Source organism: Hyla sarda, chromosome 2, assembly GCF_029499605.1.
Source record: "Hyla sarda isolate aHylSar1 chromosome 2, aHylSar1.hap1, whole genome shotgun sequence".
NCBI classification, from domain to species: domain Eukaryota; kingdom Metazoa; phylum Chordata; class Amphibia; order Anura; family Hylidae; genus Hyla; species Hyla sarda.
This window is the reverse complement of record NC_079190.1, coordinates 212,821,775-212,831,658: the sequence shown is the minus strand read 5'-3', so window position 1 is coordinate 212,831,658 and position 9,884 is coordinate 212,821,775.

Here is a 9,884-nt window from a genome sequence, read left to right as displayed (position 1 = left end):
CACACAGAGTATGTGTGTGTGTGTGTGTAGCATAAAACCAGAAAGGAAAGGGTTACAGATGCTCACTCCCCAGACCAGTGACTGGGGAGAGTGAGGGAGGGGGAGTGGTTATCACCTGAGGAGAAGAAAGGGACCCACCCCCCTGCTTCTAGTCGACAACATTAAGGTAATTCAGAAATAAAGCTAATTCTGAGAGAAATATAGGTCATAGACACATAAAAATGATATGTAAATGATCAGAGTGAGATACTGAGCAACATATATCTTTTTTGGATGACCTGACAGGTACGCTTTAAATGCTGCAGTCAAAGTTAACAGCTAAAGTTTTCCATGCCACTATATCTATATTTTAAAAATAAATCTTAGAATCTTGAAGTTTTCACTCTGGCTGCTAACCTTCATTCATTTATCTCTTTATTATCTTAGGCAGGATTGCAATGAGAGGTAACACCTTTCCTAAGGTTCATGTAGCTGCTGTAAAGCTTATATCTGAATGCTACTAACATCAGCTCTGGCAAAATTGTCACACACATATGAACAGAGAATGTAATCATGAAATAAAACCGCCTTTGCAACCAATCTTTCCTATTACCAGAGCTTCTCAAGTTATAAAATCTAAGCGTATTTAGGCTACTATGGGCAACAACGACAGTTGTACAATTAGACAGTTTAATTGTGTCTTCATTATGGATTTAAAAGAAACATAATTAGCAAAGTCTTTTTTTTTTATAAATTGTTTTTATTCAACATTTGAACAACAAATAAATCACAGTTCCCAGGCAATACAGGAAATAGGGAGACATAAACTAAATATCAACTATTTAAGAGTAAAAGAAAGCATTCAGATGAAGAAAGCTTAGCAAGAGTATAATGCTGTACAATATAAGGAAAATGCAATCTAGATATAACACACTTAGTCAACATGACCCGGGAATTTACAACAAAAGAGAGAGGGAGTAAAAAGAAGGGGGAGGAAAGAACAGTGGGGGGGGGATCTAGATTGAGAGAGAGTAAGACGTCTTTGGATCCACCAGCGCTCTATGGGTGGGCACTACTAAGTAATTACATAGGAGGATGTTCCCCGATATCCTGCTCAACATACCAGGTAGTAAACTGGAAGTGCACCTTAATGACCAATTGTGTGGCAGAAATGTAGCTGGCCCATACATTAAAGAAGTTGGACACTTTCTTTCGTTTGTGGAGAGTGGTTCTTAAAGGGGTACTCCGCTGTAAACATCTTATCCCCTATCCAAAGGACAGGGGATAATATGTGGATCGCGGAGGTCCCACCGCTGGGAAGCCCCACAATCTCAGCTGCGGCACCCCTGTCATTCGGTGCATGGAACGAACTCCACTCCTTGCCCGATGACTGTCTGGCCGACACGTCCCCTCTATTCAAGTCTATGGGAGGAGGCGTGACGGCTTAGGACTAGCCATCTTGCCCCCTCCCATAGACATGAATGGAGGGGGCGTGACATGATGTCACGAACGCGGGAACTGCAAGCTTCTGTGTTCCGGACGCAGCCGCTGCCAGCATGAAGCTCGAGGGGGTCCCCAGCGGTGGCACCCCCGCGATCTCACATCTTATCCTCTATCCTTTGGATAGGGAATAAGATGTTTACAGCAGAGTACCCCTTTAAACCAATTCATTCTGAATTACAAATACATTTTTCCCAAAAACAGTTTGCATGGGGAACAAGTGGATCTATCCATTTTTCCAGTATTGTCTTTTGGGCAGCCATATGTAAAAGCTTCTTGGTGCCTTTGCTGCATCACAAAGGTTTTAGTGCCTATCCAGCCAAACAGTCCCCACTGTGCATCAAAGGGATCAAAAAAGTGGTAAAGTAAGTACTTACAAAGTCATCAACTTGCCGCCAAAAAGTCTGAATAAGGGAAATGTCTGCCTGAAGTCAAGAGTCTGTTGGGTAGATGCCCATTTTGTGACTTATGGTTGGAGATATATATGTTCTGTGAAGAGTCCTGAGAGTCCTTTTCGTAAATCTAGTTGAAGGAAACATCTTCAGTGATCATTTGAAAATGTTAAGCAAATCTGTAGTGTCCTTTGCAAAATATTTTGACATGTCACAGTGGCATGTTACAAGTAGTGATCCATTGAGAGCTGGGTGTTTCTACTTCTTAAAAAATGCATGATTGGGAGCTCTACAGAAAACCCAGGCTGAGGATACTGCGTTGCACCCCCCCAATGTTCCAAAAATGCTAAAAATACATAAAAAAATGGAGCAGTCCTGCCAGGCTAGGGGTATAGGATGAAAGATGAAGAATAGAAGATTAAAGAAATAGTAGATGAAGAGATTTGTCAAATATTAAACATTTATTAGATTACATTAATTATCATAGTTTCATAGTGAGATCGTCGGCAGGGCCCTTGCTTCGGACGACACATAAATAATATTAACCATATATTAAAAAATAAGTAAAAGACAATTGGGGCTAATATTGCACTAGAGGGATATATGGGACAGAAGGTGTCAAGCAATAGTCCAGGGGATGACGGTGACCTATCTCTGTAGATGATAGGAAATGAAAGTAATAGTCTTGTAATGGTCACATAGCATACATAGCGCTGATAGCGTTAATCCACAGTAGTTTTGGCACTCGGCGGCGCTGTAGGCTTTCAGAAATTAGACCACTTTCCCTATCTGCGCAGGGTTTGCTTTAAATAGATGCACGTAATAGCGCTGCAGGCATATCAGGTTATATACAGTTGTGCAAGATGCGCTCTTCTATACCCTGGCGGCACGGGGACAAAATACAAGAAGAGGTCAATGAAGAACGGGCTTAGCGGATCCTCTGAATTCGAATGGGCGTGTCAGATCTTGAGGTCCTCCGGTGCCTGCCCTCTGTGACCCGGCAGCATGGGGAAACAGGAGCAGGAGAGGGATGGAGGTCCGGTGTGAGATGCCGTTGCTGGCTGTAGCGCTGGGAGCCAGTGCTGTCTGCGGGTGACCAGCGGTGACTGTTCCGGACTCTGCTGTGGTAATAGAATGCTCTGATGTGTCCCAGTCTCTGTGCAAGTAAGCAGTCTGTACCAGACGCGTTTCGGGGAGCCCCGTCCCCTTTTTCAATGGTAGGAATAAAAGACTGCAAGCCTATGGGAGGGGGCATGACAGCTGTAATGCCCCCTCCCATAGGCTTGCATTGAGGGGCGGATCCGTTACGTCACACGGGGGGGAGCCATGACGTCACAGCGCTCCGTCCCTTTGACCGACAGTAATCAGACCTGGAGCGAACACGCTCCGGGGACTGATTTTAATGGGGTGCGGCGTGCAAGATCACGGGGGTCCCCAGCGGCGGAACCCCTGCGATCAGGCATCTTATCCCCTATCCTTTGGATAGGGGATAAGATGTCTAAGCGCTGGAGTACCCCTTTAAAGCCAGTGTTCTAATGCATCCTATGAGTTTGGGAATCCACTATTATTGCAGGAGTTATTGCAGTGCCAGTGTGTTTTGCTCTTGGTTTGTTTAGAAGATTCACAGAAAGATTATATGAATCTGTACACTTCATTCTTAGCTCTCTGAGGACCGTCAAGGAGAGAAAGTCAGAAACAAAGGAGTACATGATTTAGGTGGGGGTCTCAGCACCCTGACCCCAACTGATCAAAGCATGCAAAGTAACTCATGACACCACCTTCTCAGGTAACATGCCCTAAGATCAGCTCTGGCTCCATTTACGAAGTCTCAGAAACTGATTGGGATTTATGCCAAGCCAGAAGTCTCCCCAGAAGGGAACCCATCTGCAGAAAGCTGTTTCGGGCTGCTTGCCCCTCAGAAGTACAAAGCAAGGTGTTCTGGCTTAGCTGAGGATGAGAGACCTGTGACTAGTTTAAGGGGTTAAGTATTGGACCTGTTGGAGAGGGTGTTCTTCTCCCTGAGGAAAATACTTGACCCCTTAAACTAGTCACAGGCCTCTCATCCTCGGCTAAGCCAGAACATCCTGCTCTGTACTGACGAAGGGCAAGCACCCTGAACAGCTGTCTGCAGATGGGTCCTCTTCCCTTCTGGGGAGAATTCTGGCTTGGTATAAATCCCAATCAGCTTCTGAGACTTTGTAACTGGAGCCAAAGCTGATCGTAGGGCATGCTACCTGAGAAGGTGGTGTGATGAGTTACTTTGCATACTTCTTACCCAGAAAGCCTGCGGAGTGCTAATGGCCTTTTTGAATCTCTGTTGTACACCAGAAGCGGTGTTCCTCTCCCTGAGGGAAATACTTGACCCCTTAAACTCTATATATATATATATATATATATATATATATATATATATATATATATATAAAACTCAACGTGTGTGTGTATGTATGTGTGTATGTTCCACAAAAACTTTCAAACGGCTAAAGATATTAGCATGAAACTTGGCACACATGTTAACTTGATGGACATATGTCTTTTTTCGACCGTACTAACTATGTAACTATGTAACTATGTTACTTATATGTCAGCAACAAACATAGGATAGGTGATTTAACCCTTACTCACCCCCATTTGCCAGGGGCGGGGCTTATGTTTAAAGTCCCATGCAAGTCAATGGGAAATATATGTTACTATATAACTTCCAAATGGCTGGAGATATTTCGATAATACTTGATCACATGTTACGTATATCTCCACTTAAAATATAGGATAGTTAATTTAACCCTTAACTACCCCCATTTGTGAGGGTCGGGGTTTTTGTTTAAAGTCCCATGCAAATCAATGGGAAATGTATGTTCCCATATCATTTCCGTACAGCTGGAGCTATTTCATTACCTGGTACACATATTACGGGTCGGGATAGGAGGTCGAGGTAGGAGGTCGGGATAGGAGGACGGGATATGAGGACGGGATAGGAGGTCTGGATAGGAGGTTGAGATATGAGTACGGGAAAGGAGGACGGGATAGGAGCACGGGATAGGAGGATGGTATAGGAGGTCGGGATAGGAGGTCGAGATAGGAGGTCGAGATAGGAGGTCGCGATAGGAGGTCGAGAAAGGAGGCCGGGATAGGAGGTCGGGATAAGAGCTCGAGATTGGAGGACAGGATAGGAGGACGGGATAGGAGGACGGGATATGAGGACGGGATAGGAGGTCTGGATAGGAGGTCGAGATATGAGGACGGGAAAGGAGGACGGGATAGGGGGACGGGATAAGAGGATGGGATAGGAGGTCGAGATAGGAGGATGGAATAGGAGGACAGGATAGGAGGACGGGATAGAAGGACGGGATAGGAGGTCGGGATAGGAGGTAGGGATAGGAGGACGGGATGGGAGGACGGTATAGGAGGTCGAGATAGGAGGACGGTATAGGAGGTCGAGATAGGAGAACGGGATAGGAGGTACGGGTCGGGATATGAGGACGGGATGGGAGGTCGGGATAGGAGGTCGGGATAGGAGGACGGGATAGGAGGTCGGCATAGGAGATCGGGATAGGAGGTCAGGTAGGAGGTCAGGATAGGAGGACGGGATATGAGGACAGGATAGGAGGTCGGGATATGAGGACGGGATAGGAGGTCTGGATAGGAGGTCGAGATAGGAGACCGAGAAAGGAGGATGGGATAGGAGGTCAGGATAGGAGGTCGGGATAGGAGCTCGAGATTGGAGGACAGGATAGGAGGTGGGGATAGGAGGACTGGATAGGAGGATGGGATAGGAGGATGGGATAGGAGGACGGGATAGGAGGTCGAGATAGGAGGACCGGATAGGAGGACGGGATAGGAGGTTGAGATAGGAGGTCGGGATGGGAGGATGGTACAGGAGGACAGGATAGGAGGTCGGCATAGGAGGTCGGGATAGGAGGATGGGACAGGAGGATGGTATAGGAGGTCGGGACAGGAGGTCGAGATAGGAGGATGGGATAGGAGGTCGGGATGTGGGGTTGGGATATGACAACAATATATGAGGATGGAATATGAAGTCAAAAGCTTCCTCCTTTGTTTATTTTCCTCTCCAACAAGGATTAAGAAGGAAAACCAGGCAACGCCGGGTACTCAGCTAGTATTTATATATAACTCAATGTGTGTGTGTATGTTCTAGCATCACGTCCAAATAGCTAAAGATATTAACATGAAACTTGGCACACATGTTACTTATATGTCAACAACAAACATAGGATAGGTAATTTAACCCTTACTCACCCCTATTTGCCAGAGGCGGGGTTTTTGTTTAAAGTTCCATACAAGTCTATGGGAAATATATGTTACTGCATAACTTCCAAACGGCTGGAGATATTTTGATAATAATTGGTCACATGTTAATTTAACCTGAAACTACCCCAATTTGTGAGGGTCAGGGTTTTTGTTTAAAGTGCCATGCAAATCTATGGGAAAAGTATGTTCCCACACAACTTCCATACTGCAGGAGATGTTTCAATAATACCTGGTACACATATTACTTATAAGTCAAATAAAAATATATGATAGTTAAATTAACCTTTACCTACACCCTTATATAAAAGATGGGTTTTTGTTTCAAGTCCCATGTAAGTATATGGGACTTCCGTTACCTTACTGCACAAGCTCCGCCCTGCATCTCCTGGTGAATGTGTCATTCAAGGCTTACAAACCACACCCATCTCACAAAGACACACCCACTGTTTAAGCCCCTCCCTTTTTATTCTTTACCCTTTTTGTGGATCGGGCTGGCTTGCAAATCACAGGATATGAGGTCGGGATATGAGGTCAGGATATGAGGACGGGATATAAGGTCAGGATATGCGGACGGGATGTGAGGACGGGATATGAGATCGGGATATGAGGATGGGATAGGAAGTCAAGATAGGACAACGGGATATGAGGACAGGATATGAGATCAACATATGTGTCACGATTCGGCTGGCAGGAGGTGGATCCTCTGTGCCAGAGAGGGATTGGCGTGGACCGTGTTGGTGGACCGGTTCTAAGTTGCTACTGGTATTCACCAGAGCCCGCCGCAAAGCGGGATGGTCTTGCAGCGGCGGTAGCAACCAGGTCATATCCACCAGCAACGGCTCAACCTCTCTGACTGCTGAAGATAGGTGCGGTACAAGGGAGTAGACAAGAGCAAGGTCGGACGTAGCAGAAGGTCAGGGCAGGCAGCAAGGATCGTAGTCAGGGGCAACGGCAGGAGGTCTGGAACACAGGCTAGGAACACACAAGGAAACGCTTTCACTGGCACAATGGCAACAAGATCCGGCGAGGGAGTGCAGGGGAAGTGAGGTATAAGTAGGGAGTGCACAGGTGAACACACTGATTAAGCCTGCTGCACCAATCAGTGGCGCAGTGGCCCTTTAAATTGCAGAGACCCGGCGCGCGCGCGCGCCCTAAGGAGCGGGGCCGCGCGCGCCGGGACAAGACAGACGGGGAACGAGTCAGGTACGGGAGCCGGGACGCGCATCGCGAGCGGGCGCCTCCCGCATCGCGAATCGCATCCCGGCTGAGAGTGATATTGCAGCGCACCCGGTCAGCAGGTCTGACCGGGGCGCTGCGAATGAGAGGATGCTGCGAGCGCTCCTGGGAGGAGCGGAGACCCGGAGCGCACGGCGTAACAGTACCCCCCCCCCTTGGGTCTCCCCCTCTTCTTGGAGCCTGAGAACCTGAGGATAAGACTTTTGTCTAGGATGTTGTACTCAGGTTCCCAGGATCTCTCTTCTGGGCCACAACCTTCCCAATCCACCCAAAAATTTTTTTTTCCTCTGACAGTCTTGGAGGCCAGAATCTCCTTCACGGAGAAGACATCAGAAGAACCAGAAACAGGTGTGGGAGAAACAAGTTTGGGAGAGAAGCGGTTAATGATGAGTGGTTTAAGGAGAGAGACATGGAAGGCATTGGGAATACGAAGAGAAGGAGGAAGAAGAAGTTTGTAAGAGACAGGGTTAATCTGGCACAAGACTTTGAAAGGGCCAAGATAGCGTGGTCCCAGTTTGTAACTGGGGACACAAAAGCGGACATATTTAGCGGAGAGCCATACCTTATCTCCGGGAGCAAAAATGGGGGGAGTTCTTCTTTTCTTATCGGCAAATCTTTTCATCCGGGATGAAGCCTGTAAAAGAGAATTTTGGGTCTCTTTCCATATGGTGGAAAGATCACGAGTCACTTCATCCACAGCGGGCAAACCAGAGGGCAAGGGAGTAGGGAGGGGGGGAAGAGGGTGACGGCCGTACACCACGAAAAATGGGGACTTAGCAGAAGATTCGAAGACTCTGAAGTTGTATGAGAATTCGGCCCATGGTAGAAGATCTGCCCAGTCATCCTGGCGGGAGGAAACAAAATGCCGTAAATAGTCACCCAGGACCTGATTAATTCTTTCTACTTGCCCATTGGATTGGGGATGATAAGAAGAAGAGAAGTTTAATTTGATCTTGAGCTGTTTACAGAGGGCCCTCCAGAATTTAGACACGAATTGGACGCCTCTATCCGAGACGATATGCGAGGGCAAACCGTGAAGGCGAAAAATGTGTACAAAAAATTGCTTTGCCAACTGAGGCGCTGAAGGAAGACCAGGAAGAGGAATAAAATGTGCCATCTTGGAAAATCGATCAACGACCACCCAAACAACTGTGTTGCCACGGGATGAGGGCAAGTCCATAATAAAGTCCATACCAATCTGTGACCAAGGCTGTTCAGGGACAGGCAGAGGATGAAGGAGACCAACAGGCTTCTGGCGAGGAGTCTTATCCTGGGCACAGACAGTACAGGCCCGCACAAAATCAACAACATCAGTCTCCAGAGTCGGCCACCAATAAAAACGAGAGATGAGTTGCAAGGATTTTTTGATGCCCGCATGGCCTGCGAGGTGGGAGGAGTGTCCCCATTTGAGAATCCCGAGACGCTGGCGTGGAGAAACGAAGGTCTTCCCTGGAGGAGTTTGCCTGATGGAGGCTGGAGAAGTGGAGATCAGACAGTCAGGAGGAATGATGTGTTGCGGGGAGACCTCTACTTCAGAGGCATCAGAAGAACGAGAGAGGGCATCGGCCCTAATGTTCTTGTCAGCAGGGCGAAAATGGATTTCAAAGTTAAAACGGGCAAAGAACAACGACCACCTAGCCTGGCGAGGGTTCAGTCGTTGGGCAGACTGGAGATAGGAGAGATTCTTGTGATCAGTGTATATGATAACTGGAAATTTTGATCCCTCCAGCAGGTGCCTCCATTCCTCAAGCGCCAATTTAATGGCCAGTAGTTCTCGATCACCGATGGAGTAGTTTCTGTCCGCCGGAGAGAAGGTCCTAGAAAAAAAACCACAAGTCACAGCATGCCCGGAAGAATTTTTTTGTAGAAGGACAGCTCCAGCTCCCACTGAGGAGGCATCTACCTCCAATAGGAAGGGTTTAGATGGGTCAGGTCTGGAGAGCACGGGAGCAGAAGAAAAGGCAGACTTGAGATGTTTAAATGCGTCTTCCGCTTGGAGAGACCAGGACTTGGGATTGGCATTTTTCTTGGTTAAAGCCACGATAGGAGCCACAATAGTGGAAAAGTGTGGAATAAATTGTCTGTAATAATTGGCGAACCCCAAAAAACGTTGGATAGCACGGAGTCCGGAGGGGCGTGGCCAATCTAAGACGGCAGAAAGTTTATCTGGGTCCATTTGTAGTCCCTGGACAGAGACCAAGTATCCTAGGAAAGGAAGAGATTGACATTCGAAGAGACATTTCTCCATTTTGGCATAAAGTTGATTGTCCCGAAGTCTCTGAAGAACCATGCGGACATGCTGGCGGTGTTCTTCTAAGTTGGCAGAAAAAATCAGAATATCGTCCAGATAAACCACAACACAGGAATATAGGAGATCACGAAAAATTTCATTAACAAAGTCTTGGAAGACGGCAGGGGCGTTGCACAGGCCAAAGGGCATGACCAGATACTCAAAGTGTCCATCTCTGGTGTTAAATGCAGTCTTCCATTCGTCCCCCTCCCTGATGC